General features: G+C 39.3%; 1 long non-coding RNA gene across 1 annotated transcript; it reads right to left on the minus strand.

The window, feature by feature from the left end:
- Positions 1-18,796: 18,796 nt before the first annotated feature.
- LOC121665175 lies at positions 18,797-20,683 on the minus strand. The gene is made up of 3 exons (XR_006016261.1): positions 20,552-20,683; positions 20,315-20,323; positions 18,797-18,808 (listed from the first exon to the last, which is right to left on the minus strand). It is a non-coding gene; the product is annotated as an uncharacterized LOC121665175 (long non-coding RNA).
- Positions 20,684-22,573: the final 1,890 nt, after the last annotated feature.

A 22,573-nucleotide genomic window follows, 5' to 3' on the forward strand; every position in this document is an offset into this window, starting at 1 on the left:
TAAGGACCTTGAAAGTAATGTGGTACCAGGATAAAATAAGCTACAAGAGGGTTCTAAAATATTCTCCTAGTGCAGCGTGTTAATGGTACAGAAGAATTGCATTTGCAAATACAGGCAAAGTGATTGATCTGTTTGCAGCTATGAGAGAAGTTATTTATGCACAATTTGGCTCAAAACAAGTAAATGTAGTGCATGCATATCTGTATATTTAAAAACTATTTTGCATCAATGAACATATGTACATTTTTCTAGTGTAGTCTGCAAATCCTTTGAATAAGATTCCAGGGCTTCAGTGTTTTGATCTTTGAAGAGGATTTTTTTTTTCTAAATTCAAAAGGAGAGAAACTAAGGTTTAGAAATTGCCTTGTCCATATGGGGTGCAAATATAGCACTAGGAAATTATCTGGCAATTGCAAAGGGGCTAAATTACTTCTGCTCATTTGTTAGATTTCTCAGTGCTTAGGGGTTTGACGCTGTAAGATTCATTTTCCTTTGTGGTTTCACAGGGAGAAATCCAGCCACCCTGATCATTGCTCTGATAAACCAATAGGTGGCAGGACTTCAAAACAAACTGTGAAATAATAAAGCCATGTTCCACTATAAAGAAGTTTAAAATAGAAAGTGAAGCTGCCTCCATAGTTAATAGCTTAACAGTTATCTCAGAAGAAGTTATTTTTAGAGGTTTTTTGAATATGTTTATAAAAATTTAATGTTCAAATCTGTGAACTGCAATTCAGATACTCAGAACAACTTCCAATCAAAAAACCCCAGAGTTTCAGAGAAGTTATGGGTTAAGTTTGTAAGGGCATTTAGGTGTTAAAGGGATGTTGATAGGCATCCATGATTTTTAAAGCATGTAAGATTCAGATTCACACTAATATACCTAAATATTTACTCACTTATGCTGTGCGATACTGTGATATTGATCACCTTGAAGGATCCCAGCATAAATAGGTTATGATAATAATTTCCAAAACCAATTTCCTTTAAGCCAGGCCATACAACCAAACTATGCACCTGAAGAGGCTTCACTGCATGTTTTAAAACCAGATCATGGTGAATCCATCAGTGCAAACCAGTAATGATAAGTTCACACTTGCTGCTATCCAAGACATCCAAATCAGCCCAATCTCAACCTCAGCACCACAGTAATGAGCTGCTCTGAGCCCTGCCTCAAGCAAAGATCCTGCAAGCCCTGACACCAGGGTTTTAGCCGGGATATCTAAATAGTCCTCCTATTACTGGCTTACCCATCCAGCAGCATCCTCAGCATGCCTGAGGCTGGCTGTCTCCCAGCACCACGGCAGAAAAATACATAAATACAGGGCCACGTTGGGAAGAAAAGCCCAGCTCCAGACTACATGACAGCTGAGGGATAATGAGAATAATAGAATAAGTGAGCAGAGATGGTCTTCAAGACAAGCAGAGGTTTTTGACAACTAGGGCATAGGCTGCTAAGTAGCAGATTTGGCTGCAGTGCCCCTGTCCAGCAGAGTTCCCAGCCAAGGATCCTGAGCAAGGGGAGCCACCTCTAAACTGGCATCACATCAGTTGCTCAGACACATAAGCCCCATTCTTCAGCCTTGCACTATTGGCTAATTTAGGCAGCTTCCCTGCTCAGCTGTTTGCCTTAAAAAGCTGAAAATCCCTTTCTTACAAGCTTAGCAATTCCCATGTAGGGATCCCAAGCTGCAAACAGACACTCAAGTTGGTGCTGAAATTCCAAGCTGTGAGCAGTCGAGGAGTTGTGTTGTGCATCTCTGCCAAACAATGCTGAAAACCATCTAAATAAATCCCTTTGAATCCTAAATCTTGCTGGCTGTGAGGAAACTAGGCTAAGGGGGCTTAAATTACTTTTGAAAATTAGTGTAGGATCCTAAGTCACTTATGTGCCTTTGAAAAATTTATCCTTAAAAGTTGGATGCTCAAAAGTGGTTTTTCTTCACAAGTACCACTGCTAACTTCAGAAATTATCCCTGAAGTGAGCATAAATAAAAAATTATTCATAGAAATAAGGGTATCACCATCTGTCTGAAAAAAAAGGGAAGCATAAAACAGGCCCAACACCATATTGGTGTTCAGGCTTTTTCAATGAATAGCTTTCAAACAAATTGGTTTTCATTGGCTTTAGAAAACCCCAAAAAACCATAATGTGTTCCTTCTAATTTTTTTTAACATATAAATCCAAACGTTTTCTGAGCATCTCTCATGGGTGGTGTGAGGCTTTCATTACAGGATGCTGGTAATGAGGATATTTTGGTCCTTTGAATTGTTTTTTGGGTGACACCAAAAAGATGTCTCTGGTGTTTAATAACTGGTGGAGTATTGTACTGTAAGAACAGTCACAACACCTCTAGTCTTATTTTTGCATAAAAAATAAATAAAGGTTTATAAAGGTTATATGTTTTGCCTTCATTTCAGTTGTTGCTAGCCTTTCAGTGTGATTTAGGGGTGTTCCTCTCTACTCTGAAATGGTTCAAGGAGCAAATAGCTTTGAGGAAAAGAAATAAATATCATTACAAGAAGCAACTGTTGAAGAGCTGGGTAGAACTGTATAAATCTGGGGTAGATTCAAGTGTTGGTTACACCAATGCAAAATCAGCACAAATCTCATTATACTTCTGATATATGCTTCTGATGTTGCTGCACTTCCATAATATGCACCTGTAGTGAGACAAGAGGCTGAGCAGAACACCTTGTCTTAGTTGCCTGCTCTCCTGAGCAAAAGTAGCCTTTGTGTATCTACTAATTTCCTTTGAATGCCTTTCTTCTCAGCAGCTCTCAAACATTTTAAAAATGGGCTTTTTTTCTTTAGTAATTTGGGTGTCTCCTATGGTCACATATGGGAGTGTTCTACATGTAGTGCCATCTATAGCACACCCCAAACTTTACATCCCAACCTCCATCTCATTTCCCATTTTCATGGTGTCTGGTCCCCCTAAAATAACTTTTTTCAGTACTTTAGAAGAGCCACCACTGACAAAGCAAGTCCACATTGTCTCAGCAACCCAACCCGGAGCTGCTTTGTAAAAGGGAATTCTGTGAGAAGGTTGTCAGAACAGAACATCGGGGGAAAGTGAGTCAAGACAAAACCAAAACCAAACTAAAAAAACCCACAAAACTACCCCCCCAGCCCCCCCCCCGCCCCCCCAAACCAAGGAAAAATTATTTTGATCTTCTCCTGCTCTGAAGAGCTGTCAAGTCTTTCCTGTACATCACCATTTCAAGCACTGTTGGTTTGAGTTATCTATTTGAGCCATACAGGCAGTCGTGGGGCTGAGGTGTCTTGTGGCAGGCAGTTGTGCTATTTCTTCCACTTGACAAGTATAATCTCCTGCCATGTCTCTCTCCATTTGCTTCTCTTGTTACTGAAGAGATGCTCAGTTTCATGAAAGCTGACATGCCCTGAGAAATTCCATGTACTCTTTCTTTTACAGAGCCTGTGCATGTAGATTTCTGAAGGCATGCAGGAGATTTTTGACTTTGCATAGAACAAAGGCTCCTAAATCCATTGTTAGGGAATACCTGTGGGGGAGAGAAAAACACCAACAAAATCCATCCTACTTCCCTTTGACATGTACTATAAAAAGACTGAGTCAGTGAGAAATAGCTTATGTGCACAAAATAAAAATGTACTGTATCAGCCTTTTTCTTTGGGGACTAGAATGAAAATTGATTTATTTTTGGTGGCGTTTCCTCCCCTGGGCCTAGAGAAAATCAAAACTCTAGATTATGCCCAGGTAAGCGTTTTGAAAAATGCATGTGTGTATTCTTTTTTTCCTCAGTTAATATTGTTGAATTTAAAGCTTGCATTAACTAATTTCTAAGATTTAAATGTGGACTACTTCCTCATAAATTTCTATAAAAATATTAAAAATCTTATTAGCATTTAAATAAACATTGAAATAAACATAGTGCTTATTGCTTAGTGCTTATTTTACCTTCTTTAATTCAGCAATCAACCACAGTCTTAGATGGAGAGGTTCACAGTAATGCAAAAATTTAGCAGCTGAGGTCTATGCAGATGGCAGAATGGATTACTGCTCACAAATACATGTCTATGTATGCATATATATATATACACACACATATATGTAACTTGAGCAACTATCAAATATATATATATTAGTTATGGTATTCTCGCAGCTTTACATATAAACATAAAGACATCTATTCTGATTTTGATGAGAATTATTTTGATTGCCACTCTATCTTAAGACAGTTGTCAATAGTTGCACAAATAGGACCATACCAGAACGGCAAATTTTTGCCTTTTCTGCAGAAGGGTTTAGAAACAATATCAAAACCCACACAGGAGTGGTGAATCAGGCTTGTCACAGGAATTTTGACTCATTAGTGGGCCAGGTATACAGAAGGATGAGTGCATGTTTTTAACAAAAATTTGGTGTCATTTAAAGCCACTGTTTAAAGTATTTATTCTAACTCACTTGCTTAAGAGCACAACATTAAAATCAGCCAGATAATGGGTAAGATTTTCTTTCAATGACTTCTCACAGCAAAAGACTTTCATTGTCTCTCTGCATTGACCTTTGAGCAAACATAGGGTGAGCTGCCATTAAAGGTTTTTTAGGACATTATCGGTGAGTGCAAATTTTTACTTTAATTTTCATGCTACTTTGCTTTTGACTATGCACTAGGGATATTTTTAGATTATTGATGACTGCACCATCTGGCTGTATTCTATTAATACCAGTATAACTGAGTTTTGCAAACTCTTTCTCCTTCAGTTCAAACCCTTAGGCAACACATCTTTCCACAGCTACAGCAGGTACTCCAGAGTGAATAACCTTGGCTACAGTAAGCAACAGAAAGTATTTGCTCATGTTTTAAGCAGTATTTCTACCTGTGCTTTCTGACAGTTGTGAATATGGGACTTCAAAGTAAGAGGATGGAAACAGATTTCAAGGCTAATTATCTCGTACCCTCAAGTCTGAATCCATCTGGATTTTGCTGAATGTAGAAACTTGAAGGCTGGGGAGTTGTTAGGAGTGTCATTGTCCAAAGGAACTCGGAAGGACCTTGCCAGTATGAAGAACTGCAAGGGGGCCCTCACCAAGAAAGTTCAGTGTCAGATTTGTCAGTCAAGAGGTGGGGCTGGACATGGAGAAATTCCAATGTTTTTTAGCCTGGAAAAACTCCTCCTTTTATACATTGGCCAGAAACATTGGTTTTATACCTTGGCCAGAAAGCAGTGCAGAGGGTCTGCACTGAGATTTTTGTAAGTTCCTTTTCTCATGGTTTCCAACCACCGCTTTAAGAGAAGGATTCAAATATTTCAATGCTCATTGCTTTGCTTTTAACACCAGTTTTGTCTAGCCTGCCTGTTTAGTTTTAAGTTCTGGCTACAATTCATGCTATTTTCAGTGATTCCATAATTTTTTTTAAAAAGCATAGTAATTCACGGAGTTCCCAAGAAGAACGGATTAAGCACTTGACAACCTAGTTAATACCAATTGCTGTACTTTGTTTTTACTGGTAATAATGCAACTGTTAAAATACAATTTTATAATCCTTAGAATTGTGATGTTTTTCTGACTTGTTTTCCTGAGACTTAATCACTGAAAGCAAAAATTTGTTGACACAGGGAGTTTTCATACTACAGTGCTGAATATCCATGAACCTAAAAACAAATGCTAGTCATAAAGTGAATTGCAAACAGTGAACATTCTGGTTCTTCTGCTTCCCATATTCTAAGGAATATTTACAAAAAAATAATATGACAAAAACTCACAGAAGTGTTTGAGGGAAATTTATTAAGAGAAAAAATTTTTGTTATTGATAATACATTGTTTTAGAAGTGCCATGAGTTATTTGTCAAGCTCAACTCCAAGCAAAACCAAACATTGTAGTGGTGTTGTCACCTGGATATACCACTATGTATCAAAGATGGAGAGCAATCCTTTCTAAGGTGGTGACAACAGGACTTGAAACAAGGATATTTCTGCTGTGTGAGGTGCAGAACAACATCTTTTATCTGAGAGAAGGGCTTTACCAACTTCTATTCAGCCACACTAGAGAACTAGCTGGCTGAAAACATAGTATATGATCTTTGTTTTGGTTATAAGCCCATGAATACAATTCTTATGGAAATTATTTTTATCTTCTCCAAAGACGAAACATTTTGGAAACTCCCTGTGGGTTTCTCAGACTGTTGGTTCATTACCTGGATTACTCCTGCAGTGTTTCAGGCTCTCACACTCAGGACTGAGTTGCGATTCTATATCTATCTCCCTTTCTTTCTTTTGCTGCCTTTTTCTTTCTCCAACCCACATTTTCCCCCACTGGGAAATAAATTGTTTCATATTTTTCATTTGAAGCTAAGGCTCCTTAAATGACTTCCACTGAGTTTTTTCAAATCAGGTTCCATTAGCAGAACAAAAATGAAAACAATTCCTGCTGTGGTGAGCCTTAAGAAATGGTTTGTGTAATGAAGCAAGAGAATGGGTGATTGACAGTCAAGAATTTATGAAGCCAGGATACATACAAAAAACCCTCACTAACAAATAGTCTCCCATGTCTTTCCTAATGTGAGCAAACAGTCAAGCTTATATACCAGGTACATAAATACTCAGGTTTACGGATTTTGATAGTGTATGTCCTCAACAATGAAAAAACATGGTTAGTACGCTTTCTTGGGGTTAAAGAAGCAAAATTAACTTCAGAGCTACTATTGCCAACTCTGTGACTTAGGACTAGGGCACAAGCAATAATCAGATGGGGGAAGAGCTAGTGTGGATATTGCTAAAAACACAAGGAACCACTGACTGTTAGTACAGCAGGATACCAGGAAGAGTAGAGATCCCCAAGAATTTATGGGGAAGAAAATGCACGGTGCCAGCTGAGCTCTTCCGTGCTGCCTCACTGCCAGCTTTTCAGGACACCAGATAGGATCCTGTAGAGCCACTCTGGTCTGTGGCTCCAAAAGCAGCCAACGCTTTATCTTCAGGGGTAGACTGACAGATGTTATTGAAGCACAGCATCTCCACAAGGACCAAGTTCAAATCATGTGATGTCCTAAACCACATAATCTTCCCAAAACATGTCTCGTGACAGACCAAAGGCACTTCAGAAACTTGGCTTAAAGCTAGATCTTGTAGGATGAGGTTCTCATAGACCTCGTCCTACAAGATCTAGCATATCACCAGTAGATATACCACCATAGACACAGGGTGGCTCTAATGTGTTGCACAGGCCTCCCCATAGCATTAGCAAGGTACCCATCTCATTCCGCACATCTTCCTCACACGTTCACACACCTAGATCTGGAACACTGTGAGGGATGAGGAGAAACACATCTGACTTCAGAGAATCATAGAATGGCCTGAGTTGGAAAGGACTTTAAAGATAATCTAGTTATTACTCCCATGCTATTGACAGCTTCTCTGGGCAACCTGTTCCAGAGCCTCAGCACCCTCACAGTAAATAATTTCTCCCTAATATCTAATCTAAACCAACCCTCTTTCAATTTGAAGCCATTGCCCCTTGTCCTGTCACTACATGCTCTTGTATATCGCCTCTCTCCATCTTTCTTATATCTCCTTTTAGATCCTGGAAGGCCTCAGTTATGATACCCTGAAGTCTTCTCTTCTCCAAGCTGAACAATTCAGTCTTTCTAGATAAAATGTTGCCATTTTCTGAAAATCTGTCTTTGATATGCTTCAAATAGTCACTTAAAACCTGGAGTGGCAATGCCTACTAGATAACTCCGAAAAGTGTGACCAGAGCTTTATGAAATGCTACAGTTTTTCAACTAACAGATAATTTATTAAAATTACAGTCATCAAAAATATGATGTATGGGATTTTTAAAAGCCATTTAAAGTATTTGTTTGGTTTCTTTCTTTTTTTTTTTTTTTTAATCAGACGAGAATATAGTATTGCAGGTGGAGATCAGCATTTGAATAGGAAAGGAATTAAATCTAGAAGGCGTGTGTAGACTTTTTGGTCCAGAGGGTTCACACTCAGTGTCATATCAATTATACCATCCCACAAAATGTTCCCATGGGAATCTCTGAGTATAATATCATAGACCCATTTATCCTTTGTAGGCGGTGAACACTTGCAACTGCCACAGATTTAGAGGAAGCAGAAAGCCTGCAGCATTTCATGGAACATTTGCATTTTTTCCAACCTAAAGTGTAAACTTGTATCTGCTGTGTTTTGGTTTCTTGTTACTGGACTCCTCAAGATTCCACCTCAGCATCTGGAGAGACTCAGATTGCAGCGTTCAAAGTCAGCCTTTAATTAGAGGCAAGGAGGAGAGAAGTATGATGCTGCAAGAGGCTCATGCAGCTCTTCTACCTCACAACTGCATTTTATTCAGATAACTGGACTACTACAGCTTTCCACAGGAAGGTACTCCACACTCCAGTAGTGCTATTGAAAACCATTTGATAAGAAGCCCTTCTCCTCCTTGCTCCATTTCAATTCATCAGGCTTTATATGTAATTCTTTTGTCTCTAATTGCCCTTTAAAAGTTTACAACTATATTGATGCTTGGAAGAAGTCAGGCAACTGGAACAGGTAGAGAGTCTTCAGCACAAATTATGGAAGGATTAGGCTGTAATTGAAAGGAAAGCCTAACTAGCAGGGAGGAAATTCTTGTACTTATGAATCCAATGTATCTTGATTCACCTCAACCACTACACCTGCTAACTGTAGCAAAACTGGAGGAAAAAGCCTTTTTCTTTGTAATACCATGGGAGGGGATGGCTCTCTGCAAAGAAGGTGTGCACCTACAGGGATGTTCTGAACTCTGAATTTTGGCACAGCTTTTACCACATCCTCCCATTTGCTACATAAAGTGATTACAGCTGAGTTTGTACATCCTACAAGTGAGACTTTACGAGGAATCCAATCAGGTTGGCAAAAACAGGATGAAGTGGAGACAAACTTAATTTACTTCTGTGGACTAGAAGCAAAGGCCCTGAAAACTTCCATGTCAAACAAGGTTGAGCTGTCAAATATAAATATCCCCATGATAAGGGAGGACTATTTTAAGCCTCTATTTGGGATTTGGGAAGCTTTCATTCTAGCCAAGTCTTTCTGGAGGATATCCTAAATTCCATAGCAGGTATTTATTTCAACTAATTACAGACAATCTGTTCTGGAGAAAATGAGTATTAGTACAGGACTGAAATGCAACAGAAGACACATATGAGCCTCCATGCAACATTCCCACTTTCAAAAAGCATCAGAAATTTTTCTTCATTATCTGAAAAGGAACCTCACGTCACCTGACAATATAAGTAGCCCTTCCTTCAAACTTCAAAAGCCACAAAGCCCCAGGCTTCTGGCTCTCAGCATCTTCTTCCTTTTGAAAATGTTCTGTGATTCTTTTTCTGATGATAAATACAAGCTTACAGAATGAAAACAAAGCAACCATGAGAGTGCCCCCGTTTCAAGTGGAAAGCACAGTCATGTGCATCCTGCAAATTTCAGGTTGTGGTGTAGGATCTATAAAAGGCCCATCCAATGGATATGAAGGAGTTATCCTACTCTGGCAATATTACCCACATCATAACTTGTGCTTCTGTGCAGGTGTGCCTGGATAGAAACTGCTAATACTTTTAAAGTCTACGCTCCATGAGATTAGAAAAAAATGACTGTGATAAAAATAGAAAGACTAAAATACCACTTGTTCTTGAAAAAATCCATTGGAAATTAATTTTATACTACTCAAATAATTTCTACTGAGTTAAACAAAAACTAAGCCCCACCTGCAGTGCTGCATCCAGCTCTGGGGTCCCCAGCACAGGAAGGACATGGACCTGTTGAAGAAAATCCAGAGGAGGCCACCAAGATAATTTGAGGGATGGAGCACCTCTCCAAGGAAAGGATGAGACAATTGGGATTGTTTAGTCTGGAGAAGAGTGAGCCAGTTGTGGCCTTCCTGTGTCTGAAGGGAGCCTACAAGAAAGATGGAAAGAGTCTATTTACAAGAGCATATGGTGACAGGATAAGGGGTAATGGATTCAAACTGAGCTTAGTCTCTGGCCTAGTGAAAGCTGTCCCTGTCCGTGGCAGGGAGTCGGAACTAGATGATCTTTTAGGTCCCTCCCAACATTAGTGTAAAGAAAGATATCTAAAACCAAGTCACAGACTAGCATTTTATTAGTCTTGCAGTTGTAGCACATTCCATGAAATGTCAGAAAAAATTATTAAAGATAACAGTTGACTACAGCATCCTAAAAAATCTTCAGAACTAAATTTTAAGGAATTTTTATAAATCTTATCAGAGTGCATAATGTAATGCATTACATAAATCCTTTTCAGAGTAGGTAATTTACATGCACAAATAATTACTTTGAAGGAAGTGAAGCAATAAAGCTAAAAGCACCAGATCTAGCAACACTGTTGTTCCCTCAGGCAAGCTGGTACTAAAGGCTCCTAATTGTCCTTAGGATAACGGTGGGCTATAGAATGCCACAAGTAGGGATAATATAAGGATTACCCATCTGACATAAAATTCAGAAACATAAAGCATGATCTCCATTTTTCTGTCTAAGTTTTATCCTGAATTTACTCACTTTAGTATACTAAATAGACACAGTTACGCTGCTATAAAGACATCCACATTTTTTGTTTATTAAAAAAAAATAGGGAAATATCTATATGTTGTAATGCTAGACCATGGTGCATTTCATTTACCTCGTGCAATGAACGTGTGTCCATGCCAAAAGCACAATGCTAATAATCTAAGAACATTCATACTACAACAGTCAAAGGTGGATAAAGATGCACTTCACTACCAGATAGGAGAATTTCTTCAACATTCTTTAGCTGATCTTCAGAGTCCTTCATTGAAATCTGCATTAAAGGTGTCATTTTACCTTTAATGCAGATCCTTATCATTCAGTCAATTTTCTCCTCTCTCTCTCTTTCTCTCTCTTTCTTTCTCCCATTCTCTCAAATATCCTGAAAATAACCTTCAGCTTCTTTAAAACATAAAGCTTTGGCGTTTTGGAGAAACCGTAATGAGCCAATAAACCCAATTTGGAGGCTGGTTAGTACCACATAAATTAATTTCCCTGCTAAATGATCAGAGTCACATCCACCTTTTTCCCTACCATCTGCCTCACAACAAAGTTGGCACTGTACTCCTTTGAGAGGTGGACTGTAAAAGTGTCATTTAGGAAAGGCTTATTAACAAAACCCTTTCTAAGTTCCAATTTTCCTGTTCCAGGGTAATGATCACAGGCAGCATATATATACCGTTAGCAGGAAACAGTCAAATGTCCATATGGCATGCACTTAAATAAATAATATTGAAGAAAAAAAAAGTAAATGGAATGTGTGTATGGATCTATACAAATATTCACCTTCGTTTTCAGGGATTTTCCTATGTAGCTGATCACAACAATTCTGCCAGTTGTTAGTTCTGCCTATGAAGGAACAGTCCCTGCCAGCTGGGGTATTTCCCACTTGCCTCTGGACTATATAAACAAGCCCTTTGCCACACCTATAAAATTGCACTGGAACAGACCACTTTTCCTGAGCTTGCTCTTAATTCCACCTCCCCCTTCTGATGTGTGACAGACATTCAGAGCCACTCACTTGGCCATCTGATTCAGTTCCTCAGCTGCTGGGCACCCTGGCTTTGGCTGGAGATGCTCCTACCCTCCTGGGACTCTGGAGCACCACCCCCAGATAGCAGGGCCTGGGCTGTGCCAGCTCTCAGAGGGAAATCACACACACAGGACAGAAGGCTCCCTGAAACCCATTCGGATTTCTAGTGCACCTATTACTCTTGTTTGGGTTTATCTGCTATTTCCTGCCTATTTTCTTCCCCTTACCCCACAAATGCTTTTCCTTCCTCTCTGTGTGATGTGGAAAAGCAAGCTGGCTTTGGAGTTTGCAAAAGCTGCACAGACTCTCTGAGCTTAGCTTAGCCCTCATGTTTACCAAGTGTTGTAAAGCAGGAAACCATCCAAACGTGGTTCCTAAATTCTGATTAAAAACACTGCCCTGAAAATTTTTACTTGTTATGAATACATATACATAGATACTACGATTTTCTTTATATTGAGAAGCCTGCAGTGAAGGTAAGGAAGTCTTAAATTTAGACAAGGACTTTCACTTTGTTTTTCCAGTAATAAAAAATATAGGGTGACAAAATTGATTCATGGGACAGCAGAGCAATAAGTTTTTCCCTGTGAAGGAGGTCAGGAAGAAGTTGAATACTCAAGTTAAAATGTCAGAGTCAGAATTAAACAGTTCCACCAAATGGGATTTTACTTGCAATGAAGTTATTTTGCAGCTAATGGTGCTGTTCCTTCCTGGACCAAGGTGCCATGGGGTCATGAGCTTTCAGACAGGGGACCAGTGCCAACGTGACATACAAGCATCATGTTATGTGCTTCTCTTTCACCAAATGTCCTACAGCTTGCTGTTGTTCTATCATACATAGTGTGGATAGTAGCCTTGGTTTATTTTAAGAAATAAGACATAGGTTTTTTCTCCAAATTTTTAAAACCTCCATTTTTTTCCCCCTTAACACTAGCCCTAAATCCTGAAGTAGTAATAGGAATTACTTGGGTTTCAATGTTCTCTCCTTTCTAAACAACTGGAAAAGACATAATTAAAAGAGTTTCCATAACCTTCTATCTTATTAAGTATAATTAGATTCTTTAGTATTATTTTTCTCTCTTAAAACTTATTTCACCTGCTTTGTTTTTATAGGTGTTCTTGGGAGAACTGTTTTAAGAAATTATTTTCAATAAATCTACTTAAGAAACTCATCAGACAGTTTGAGCTACAAAACCAGTAGCAGCAACCACATGAGTCAAATTTCACTTCAAAGAAGCTTTTGAAACCATACTGTGGATTTCTAATCTGTTTTTTGTCCTCAAAATTGAATCTAAGTGACTTGAATGCAAATTAAAAATAGCAAACTATATGACTGCAAAGTTCAAAACCTACACCACAGAATTACTAACAGTCTTTCTTTCAGATGTATTGTCTCCCTAAATTTAGAAAGAATTGAAAACTTCCTTTTTCCCCACTGAAAACTAGCACTGCCAGTAGATCATCTAGTAAACTTAACATACTGAACCTTTACTTCACCTTTCTCATGGCCACAATGATACTAGAAACTCTGGAGTACATGCATGTTGCAGTATAACAACACCAACATTAGGTAATAACACATCCAAACTATCTCCATGTCTCAGATTCAGTAAACTGAAGAGGCAGAAGCTTCTGTTTGCTCTTGCCAGCAGCTCAGGAGGTTTTTCTCTATTTCATAATTCTGGAGATCAGTGCAGGTTTTCTGTTAATTATGGGAGAACATTCTTGTTCTTACCCAGTCTTCACTGCTACCTGCCTCTCAGGTCCGGAAAACATGGATATGCCTATTTTCAGTAAGGAGAGTTTGCTTAAAAATCATCACTGGCACTGTTAGCTAAATTCTGTGCTCTAGGACTGGGGTGAGCACCTGGAGGTCTCTTCAGTTTGGTTAGGTCTGAAAACTGGCAAAATAATTCTCCTGCATTTTTCAGGAATTCCAAATAATTTCCATCTGAATGATGGTTAACTGAAATCTCTGGCCTCCTCACAGCTAGTTTCTGTTTCTCTTCTGAATTATGGAGCTCTCCAATGTCCCAGAAATGGAAATTATCCTGGGGAAGAAAACTGTGTGTAGGTTTCTGTCTGAACCCATAAAAAAATGTGAAAAATGCTTTCAAGTAACAAAAGGTAACTTTCTTACAGCAGGAGGCATAGCCACGTATCCCTTCACGGCAGCCTCTTCGTTAAATGATGGATAGTTGGGAGCTATTTGCTACCTGGCACACTGCTGAGCCAGATTTCCTCCCCTATGGAACAAACCACACTGCACTTCTTAAGGAAGTTTAAAAATACATTTTCCTGAGGTTTGTGGCTGAGTTTGAGTATAGGAAATATTCTATTAAAAAAAGAAGAAAAAGAATTTAAAAAGACATCTAAGATGATTCAAAATTACAACAAATGCTTTAAAATTACTGCTTGCCTTTCTCTTATTTCTATCCTCAATATGTTACAAACACAGCCTATATTTAATTCCTGTATACAGCTTCAGAACCATCTCAGTGCCAGCTAAAAACATAGGATTTGTTTACACTGGTCATAAAAACACTGCTCAAAGTACCCAAAACCTCAGTTTGTCAAGAGAACATTAATCTGTTCAATTTTCCACCATGTACATGATCAAAAGAAGCAGAACTCTGCTAGCCCTTCATGCAAATAAAATCATGTGCACAAGGCACACTGTTAGTATTATCACCAGAGACATATTGTGTATTCATATAAGGCTATTTTAATGTGTTTCTGGTGTATCATAGCTTTTTATAGACATGGTTGCCGATTTTAAAACAAAGACATTTGTGTTAGCTTGCTAAAAAACAAACCTAAAGCTCAGAAATATAACTACTATTTCTGTGTATGTATTTTTGGCACAAATACAAATTCTTTTAGGGTACATTACTTGGTATTCTGCAGATGAAAATGAGCCTGGTCTTTGCATGTTTTCAGCTGACTGGATGCAAATCTTTGAAGATGCAGAAGCTACGTAACAATATTTAAGATGACATTGTGTTTGAGGAGGCAAGTCCACCTCAAGTACAACACCACACTATTTGGAAAGCTTGCAAGACTTATTAACCTGACCACAGCACCGTGTTAAATGTGGCTCTGCCATTTCTTATTTTGTTCTGAACATATTCAGACATGAGACACCCTGGACAGCTACATTTTGAAATCCAGTTGTGAATATACAATGCTCAGATAGAAGGAAGGCATAAACAAATCCACTCTAAGTTGTTGTCTGCTCAGTTTCTACAGTCAACCAACTTCAGCAAAACAAGCAGCAGGGTGAAGCTGCAGAACCTGAACCTGTTCCCTCCTTCTGGAGCACAGTGAAAGGCTGCAGTGACTGCCACCAAGAAGGACTGGAGATATATTTTGAAACTGTTTAGATGCTCATCCTGAATATGCCACAACATAAGGGAAATCTGTATAAATTTCTTTCTGGGAAGTAACCACTCTCAGAATAATAAAGGGGTTTTATATACATGTATTTAGAAGCCAGTTTATTTCTGAACAGACACTAGAAGAGCATACTTTTAAATATGAGAAACTTCAAAACTAAAGGGGAAGACAGAAGGTAATTTGAGGATGTTCCAAGTATCGCAGCAGAAGCAGCCTTCACGTCCAATCTGGATTTCAAACTCACTTTCCAAGTGCCCACACTGCCCTCTTTCAAACCTTGGGGAAGGGTGATTTTTTAGCTCATCTCCTGTTTTGGCTGCGATTTTGATGTTGTTCTCTTCAGGAACCACCCACCCATGTTTGCTGTGCTATTTCCTTGTTGGATCTTCCATTTATCCTTCTGTCTGCCCTGCTCTTCAGTTTTGAATCCTTCCTTCTCTGATCATGTCCATGAATTTCTGGGGAAGGTGGCAACTCCAGAAGGCAGAGGAAGACCTAGTGTGTGAAGCTAGTACAGGGCAAAGAAACTTCCTTTCCACAGACCTGCCACACACTTTTAAAAGAAATTAACTGACAAACTTCTGATATACTGATATACTCCCCATATAGCCTAAATTTCCTCTAAACCTTATAATAATGCATCTTTAAAACTAAAATTAAAAAAAAAAAAAAAAATTTAAAAATATATCTAAGATGATACAAAATTACAACAAAGCTTAATGTAACTGAGCAAATGTGCCATGACAGTATGTACTGGTACATCTAAGAGATTCCTTCTCAGCTGGAGCACAGAACAAATGGAGTGAATAGGCAGGCAGAAAAAGCAAAGATAACTCCTTTCCAAGCATCATTACATTCCTCCTCTCCCCCACACATGTGCACTCTAAAGCAGAGTTTCGTGGGCTGTGCTCATGTCAGGCTCTGAAGGTCTAGAAGTTTTCATGTCTGCATGTCCCACACATGATACCAAGTGCCTGGTGCAGGGGACATTTCTTATGTGCCTCATTCAGCATTTCAGTGGCACCTACTCAGCATTTTGACACATCAGTGCCCTGCTGAGTGCTCTGTTCATGCCATCTGGAGCAAGTCCTAGGTCATACTACCAGGACAAGTCATCTATATCAAGCCCTACAGCTCTGGGCCGCAGCTAAAAAAACCCCAAACCCAAATAAAATCTTCAAGTCTATTGGAAACCAGCTCAGCTTTACCAGGTGTAAGGACATGGTCTTCAGAACAATGTTCCATGAATAGAAGAGAGCTCATCTGTTTAAGAGCTGTGTTTGAGAAAACTTCTTGTTAAACTGTGTGACTGGGGACCATGTCTGGGGAGAGACTGAGGTTCTGCTTCACACAGCCAGATGCATTTTCTCCACTTGTATTCTGACCAAAGCAAAGCCATCCAGGACTGAAAATAATATAGCTGGTGGATGTGGGCTGATCCTTGCTGCTGAGACAAGCCCTGAGGGGCAGGACTAAATACTGTAAGTGTAGCACTGAGCAGGTATCCACACACACAGACCTGCCTCGCTTCAGGCACAGGTTTGCTGTGGTTCAGCTGGCTCCTGGCACTGACTGAGCACAAACAGCACTGCCTGCTCCCTGAAGGTCATACCCAAAAAGAATTTGGCTTGTTTAACATAGAATAACAAAAGCCAAGAGAACATTTGTCTTCTAAGTATATAAACTATGTAAACTCTGGAGGCAGACATCTGCTTAAGTTTAAAATTAACCTTTGATCAGAGACAGGCATAGTCTGTGCTCAGATAAACTTGGGTATAAACATGTGAACAGTGAGGGTCTGAACCAGCCTTCTGGTGGGAATTGCAGGCAGCTTTGGAGGGGAAGGCAGGAGAGCACAGGAGGAGGACAAAGGTATATTAAAGCTGTCTAGGGACTGTAATTAGGGGTGAATCACAAGCTGTGAAGGAAAAACAAACAACCCAAACCAACCATAAAACCAAGAAGAAAGTAAAAAAGATGGTAATGGTTAAGCTAACAGAATACCAGCCTGTAAACTGTTTACAGTCTGTCTGCTGTAATCAATAGAGAAATTTTGCTGAGATTGGAAGCCTGAAGTCAGAGAGATACAGAACTGGTGATTGCATAAATGTCAGTCTGTGTAAGAGTGTGAGGAGCCAACGACTGTGCAGGGAACAAGTTACTCAGATGCTGCTGCCACTCAGAAAAAAGTAAAGCTTATTTGGCTAAGAGGTAAAGGTGGTGTTTTCTGTGTACACATGATGGTACCAACTATTTCACTCTTCTAAAATCCTTGTTTCTTTTGGTTATTCAGGGTTCTATTCCTTCGAAAATTTTCAGTGGTTAGTTTGCAAATACCTGATTTATGCTTCTTTTTTTTGGTTTGGTCTGGGTTAGGTTGGGTTGGGGTTTGAGGGTTTGGTGGGGTTTGTTTAGTTGGTTGGTTTTGGTTTGGTTTTGTTGTTGTTGATTTTTTTTTTTTGAGGTAAAAGCTTGAATTTTGTTGTGTGAGGGAAATAAATCAGTTAGGGTAACAGCACAGCTACTCTGAGAACCTTGTTCTCCCTTACAGTTTTGAGGAGCAGTTAGGAAGATCACCAGCTCTCTCCCAAAGACACAGGACATACACAGGGAAAGAAATTCAGTGGGGATAAATGTGGGGAAGGGATAGCTTCTGCCGTTGCTGTTGTGTTAAGGTTTTACTTGTTTTGGACTTAGTCTTGCTGGTGGTGAGTTCTGGGGTTTGCTGCTTGGAATTTTCTTCTTTGGTTTGACTTTTTGATGAAGCTGCAGCTAGGGAGTGGCAGCCTCTCTATGGCTCACTGGCAGCCAGCTGCTCTTTCTGCAATCTATCACTTTGCAAAGAAATATTCTCTTAGCTGACAAGACAGCTAGACCATTTCCATTGTTTTGAAGAGCCTGTGGAAGCTTGGAAGTGGGCAAAGGCACTTGGTGTGGTCACATGAATGTTTTTATATCACTTATCATACTTTCTGAAGTAGCCTTAAGATAAGTAATGACATCACTGAACTAGCAGAGCTACAAACCTGTCAAGCACTTGGGAGAAGCATGGGAGATGCTTCCCACTTTAGGCTGAGACCTTTTGAGAGTGCAAGTGGGATTTGTCTGAAACAACAAAGAGGAAGAGCTGGAAAGATGGTGCAAATATGCCAACAAACTTGAAGACTTTTTCTGTCTTTGGCCAAATGGTTTGACAGTTTGCACTATGTCTGTGAATGATGAAGTGCTTGGAAAGTCGTTGCTGACCTCTTTCAAGTCTCTCCAAAAATGTGCAAAGGGGTTACCTTTGTAGATGCTCTGTAGTTACAGATTACTGTAGATGCCTCCAGGACATCCCAGTAATCCACCTCCAGCAGGAATAGCGATCCTCAGTGAAGTACACTATATTTGCCTTTCTGTGATGGAAAAACAGATACTCTGTCAGTCCTGCTGACTTCTGCAGTTAACCCAGTGCTTCCTAGATAGTGTTTTGGGGCTTTTTTCCCCTGAAATATGTTACCATTGTGCATGTCTGTGATAAAATATATTACCCTTGACTGGTCAAGTGGTCCTCTCTGATTCTCTGCAGAGATGTATTGTGACATTGAACCACCAGGTACTGCAGGCGTAGTGCTCAGATACTAGAATGGCAGGGAACTTAAATATCTAGAAAGATCCCTGACAAATGATACACTCTGCAGACAAACCTCTGCCAAATTCTATTCAAATAGCAAAGGGATAATGTGAATATGACTCTAATGAAGGAAGGCTAGAGTTGCCATAATGCATGCAGGTGCAATTGCTCCAAATCTCTCTTAAAATCAATTTTCCTGCCAGTGCTCATTCTTCCTTTAAACAGAAGTTAATACTCTGCTGACATTACTGAACTCCATCATGCTCATTATCTCAGGCTAGCATTTAGATCAGGTTTTTGGAGGTGAAAGACCAATTCATTAACTCTATTGTGTCACTCAATGACATCCTGTGGAGAGATCATAAGTCAGATGGGGGTGTCACTGCTGTAAGATAAAAGACAGCTATAAAGTAGGAAGACAACTGGTATAATTCACAAAAATGAGGGAAAAATTACTCTATAGCCTTTAATTTCTATTCATAATTCAGGTTTTAAGTATGTTATTTAGATAACAGTGCATCTGAGGGATTTTTTTTTATGAGTTTCAAATATGGAATGGAAGAGGTTATTGGTTGGTTACTTGTTTTTGGTTTAAAGGAAAAAATAAATAGAGGTAACAAGTAACACAGTAATCCCTGTTTAAAAAAATAATAAAAAAATGGGTGCTTTAAATCCAGATGTGTTGAAATGCCCACATACATTAATTTGTCTTAGCTTAAAGGGGGAAAAAAAAAGTGTTCATAAAATTACTACTTTCTCAAAAAGAAAGTATTATGAAATTGTTTTAACTGTTGATAAAGAAAGAAATGGCTGCCAGGAATCAAAATCCACCTATTTGATTAAAATAAAATCTCCATACTGTTTCTTAAGGTTAAAGAAAATGTTTATTTTTAGAATACTCTCTGGAGTATTCTAAAATAATTTTTCTCTCTGAAAGAGAGAAAAATTCTCTCTGGACTTTTATATAGAAAGTAGTTTCCTACTGCTACTACTTATGACTGAACATGAAGTTTCTTAGTTTGCACATGGGAAATTAACAAGCAAAAATATTTTTTGTGCTTGTAGTCGAGTTTTTCCCAGAAAATTTTCAAACATGAGCTTTTACCAGTGTAATTAACAACTATTTAATGTGAAGAAGCAGGGTCAAATAAGGAACGGCTTTGCCAGAGAGCTCTGGAGCCTCTATTCAGCTTCCCTCTACCTGTTACTCAATAAAACTGTGGGAGATCATAGAATCATGGAATGGTTTGGGTTGGAAGGGACCTTAAAGATCATCTGGTTCCAAACCCCTTGCCATGGGCAGGGACACACTCCATTAGACCAGGTTGCTCAAAACCTCATCCAACCTGGTCTTGAACACTCCCAGGCATGGGGCATCCACAGCTTCTCTGGGAGAAGATGGGCAACCTATTCCAGTGTCTCACCATCCTCACATTCAGGAATTTCTTCCTGAATCTAATCTAAACCTACTCTCTTGCAATTTAAAGCCACCTCCCCTTCTCTTACTGCTACAAGACCACAGCATGTTCTGGTACTTCAATACCTTTTGGTAAACTCCCTCCTTCAGCTGATGGCACTGGGATTTCCAGCAGGTAACACAGGCCGAGGGCTGGGAGCAAACACAAAACCAGCAGCTGTTCATCAGTCACTGCATGAAAAGCAACAGCACCACTCTCACAACTTTTATGGTCTTGAGCTATCCAAAAAAAAAAAAAACCACCCACAACTTGGGAAACCTAAGATGTTCTTCAGTTTCTAATGTATTCACGGAATCACAGAATGGGTCAGGTTGGAAGGGACCACAGTGGGTCAGCAGGTCCAACCTCCCTGCTCAAGCAGGCTCATTCTAGAGCACATGGCACAGGATTGTGTGCAGATGGTTCTTGAGTATGTTCAGTGAGGGAAATTCCACAACCTCTCTGGGCAATCTGTTTCATTGCATGGTAACTCTCACAGTAAAGAAGTTCTTCCTCATACTCAGGTGGAAATTCCTGAGCATCAGTTTCTGTCCATTGTCTCTTGTCCTATTGCTTGGCATCACTGAGAAGAGCCTGGCTCCATCCTCTTGTCACTCTCCCTTCAGATACTCATATATTGATGAGATGCTCAAACCCTCTTATCCCAATAAATCCTGGGATTTGTTTTCCTATTTTTCCCTTCATATTCATTATTGATAAAAATTAGTGCAGTTTCCAAGCTGTACATAAAAGTAGAAATAAGTTTTCCTTTCTCCTAGCTGGTTTGGAAACAGCTACCTTCCCTTCCTCCCCCTGCCCCCACTTCAGCTGACTGCCTTTAATGCTAAGATAAGTGAGAAATCCCTTTTTCAGATCCTTTAAAAATTAAAACCACAGTTGAAAGGAAACATAGAAAAAAAGAAATTCTAAAGTGGTATCAATCTTCCTATTATTAATGCAGTTATTTATTGATCAATTTGGTTCCTCTTTACTGTGTTATCTGGGAGAATCCTTTGTTCTGTTTTCGTCTGGATTGAAGCGCTCTTCACAAAACTTTTCTTTATGTTTCATCCATGTTATCTCTTTTGTCCCCCCTCCCCACACCCTGCAACTTTAAGCTGCAGTCATTTGCAATATTTTCTGCTATTAACAGACGGGTTGAATTTTTTTTTTCATCTGGTAGCAGCTCGGCAATTGGAAACCTAAGAGTCACTTAATATAGAGATCACTGAGAATCATAAACCATTTTCTTCTTGACCTTTTCCACCAAAACATTAGCTTCTGAGTCAGCCTGCTTTGAGGCTACAGAAGCACTACATATTGTTATGTTGGTTTCTGACTTCAAGCAATTCTTTTCTTTCATTTCCTCCTATTTTTAGCATCTGAAGGCTGAAATTTTACAATATGCTATTGCTCTTTTTTTTCCCGGGAACAAATGTCAGCGCATCAAAAGCTCACCACTTTTGTGTGGTGTCACTTGAGATCACTGGGAAAAAATACTTTGTAAGCCTCCTTTTTGAATCATTAACTGTGGGCGCTACTATGAATAGTTTTCACAAAACTTCTGGGATCAGTTATTTCAGCATCACTTCACTGCTAAGTAAAATCCATAAAGACTCTCAACACTGAACAAGGGGGCAAAAAAATAAACATTATCCCAAAGGTGAAGGGGTATGAGATCAAAACATTTCTCTCGTATGTAGCTTTTGTATGGGTTTTGGTATATGCCTCGTGGTGTTTTTTCTATCAATTACATAGTATTTGCAATGAAAATAACTGTACACATTCACATATGCATATACTTCAGTTGTTCACCTCCTCTCTCTCTGTTTAGATGCCAGTCCTAAATCTTCCAGACCTGAAATGCTTTCTGTAGCAATCCTATCCTCTCACAACCATACAATAGTTGTTAATTAGGAAAAGAACTTTGAATCTCTAGGAAAATGGTTCACATCATCTTTCTGATCTATGGTTATCAAGGCGAGGGGATTGTGGGGCCACTGCAAACACATTTGGCAGATACAGATGAAGGCCACAGTAGCTCCCCTGTTGCCTTTGGTGTGCTGCCACAGAAATTCACCTTCAGTGTATGTACATAGTTATGTCATGGTCCTATAGCTGTGGCTGTGGACAGGGTCAATCTCCTCATGGCATACACAGCTGCAACTCCTATACAGCCTTAGCTGCACCAAGTATGTATTAAAGAGCTAGAAGGACCCTTATTTTTTCTTGATAATCAATAATTACCTTTCCTGCCACCTGGCCAGAGGTGTTCACTGAGTGCTCAGAGGCATTCACTGATGACATAATGAATGTCTGGGAGAGGTATGATAAGCAGAAAGACTTCAATATATTTGGCAGGAACAAACAGTACAGGTTTTCCAGAATTCTATTCAATATGTCATTCCTCAAGCTGGTATCTAGAGCAATAAAGAAATTAAATATATTAAACATTTAAAACAGGGCTACTAAATTGCCACCTAGTGGTCTTGTAATGAAGCTAATGTCTCCAGCCTGCT

The sequence above is a fragment of the Corvus kubaryi genome, unplaced genomic scaffold (assembly GCF_017639235.1).
Source record: "Corvus kubaryi isolate FWS band 111438036 unplaced genomic scaffold, C.kubaryi_AGA036_p1.0 37312, whole genome shotgun sequence".
NCBI classification, from domain to species: domain Eukaryota; kingdom Metazoa; phylum Chordata; class Aves; order Passeriformes; family Corvidae; genus Corvus; species Corvus kubaryi.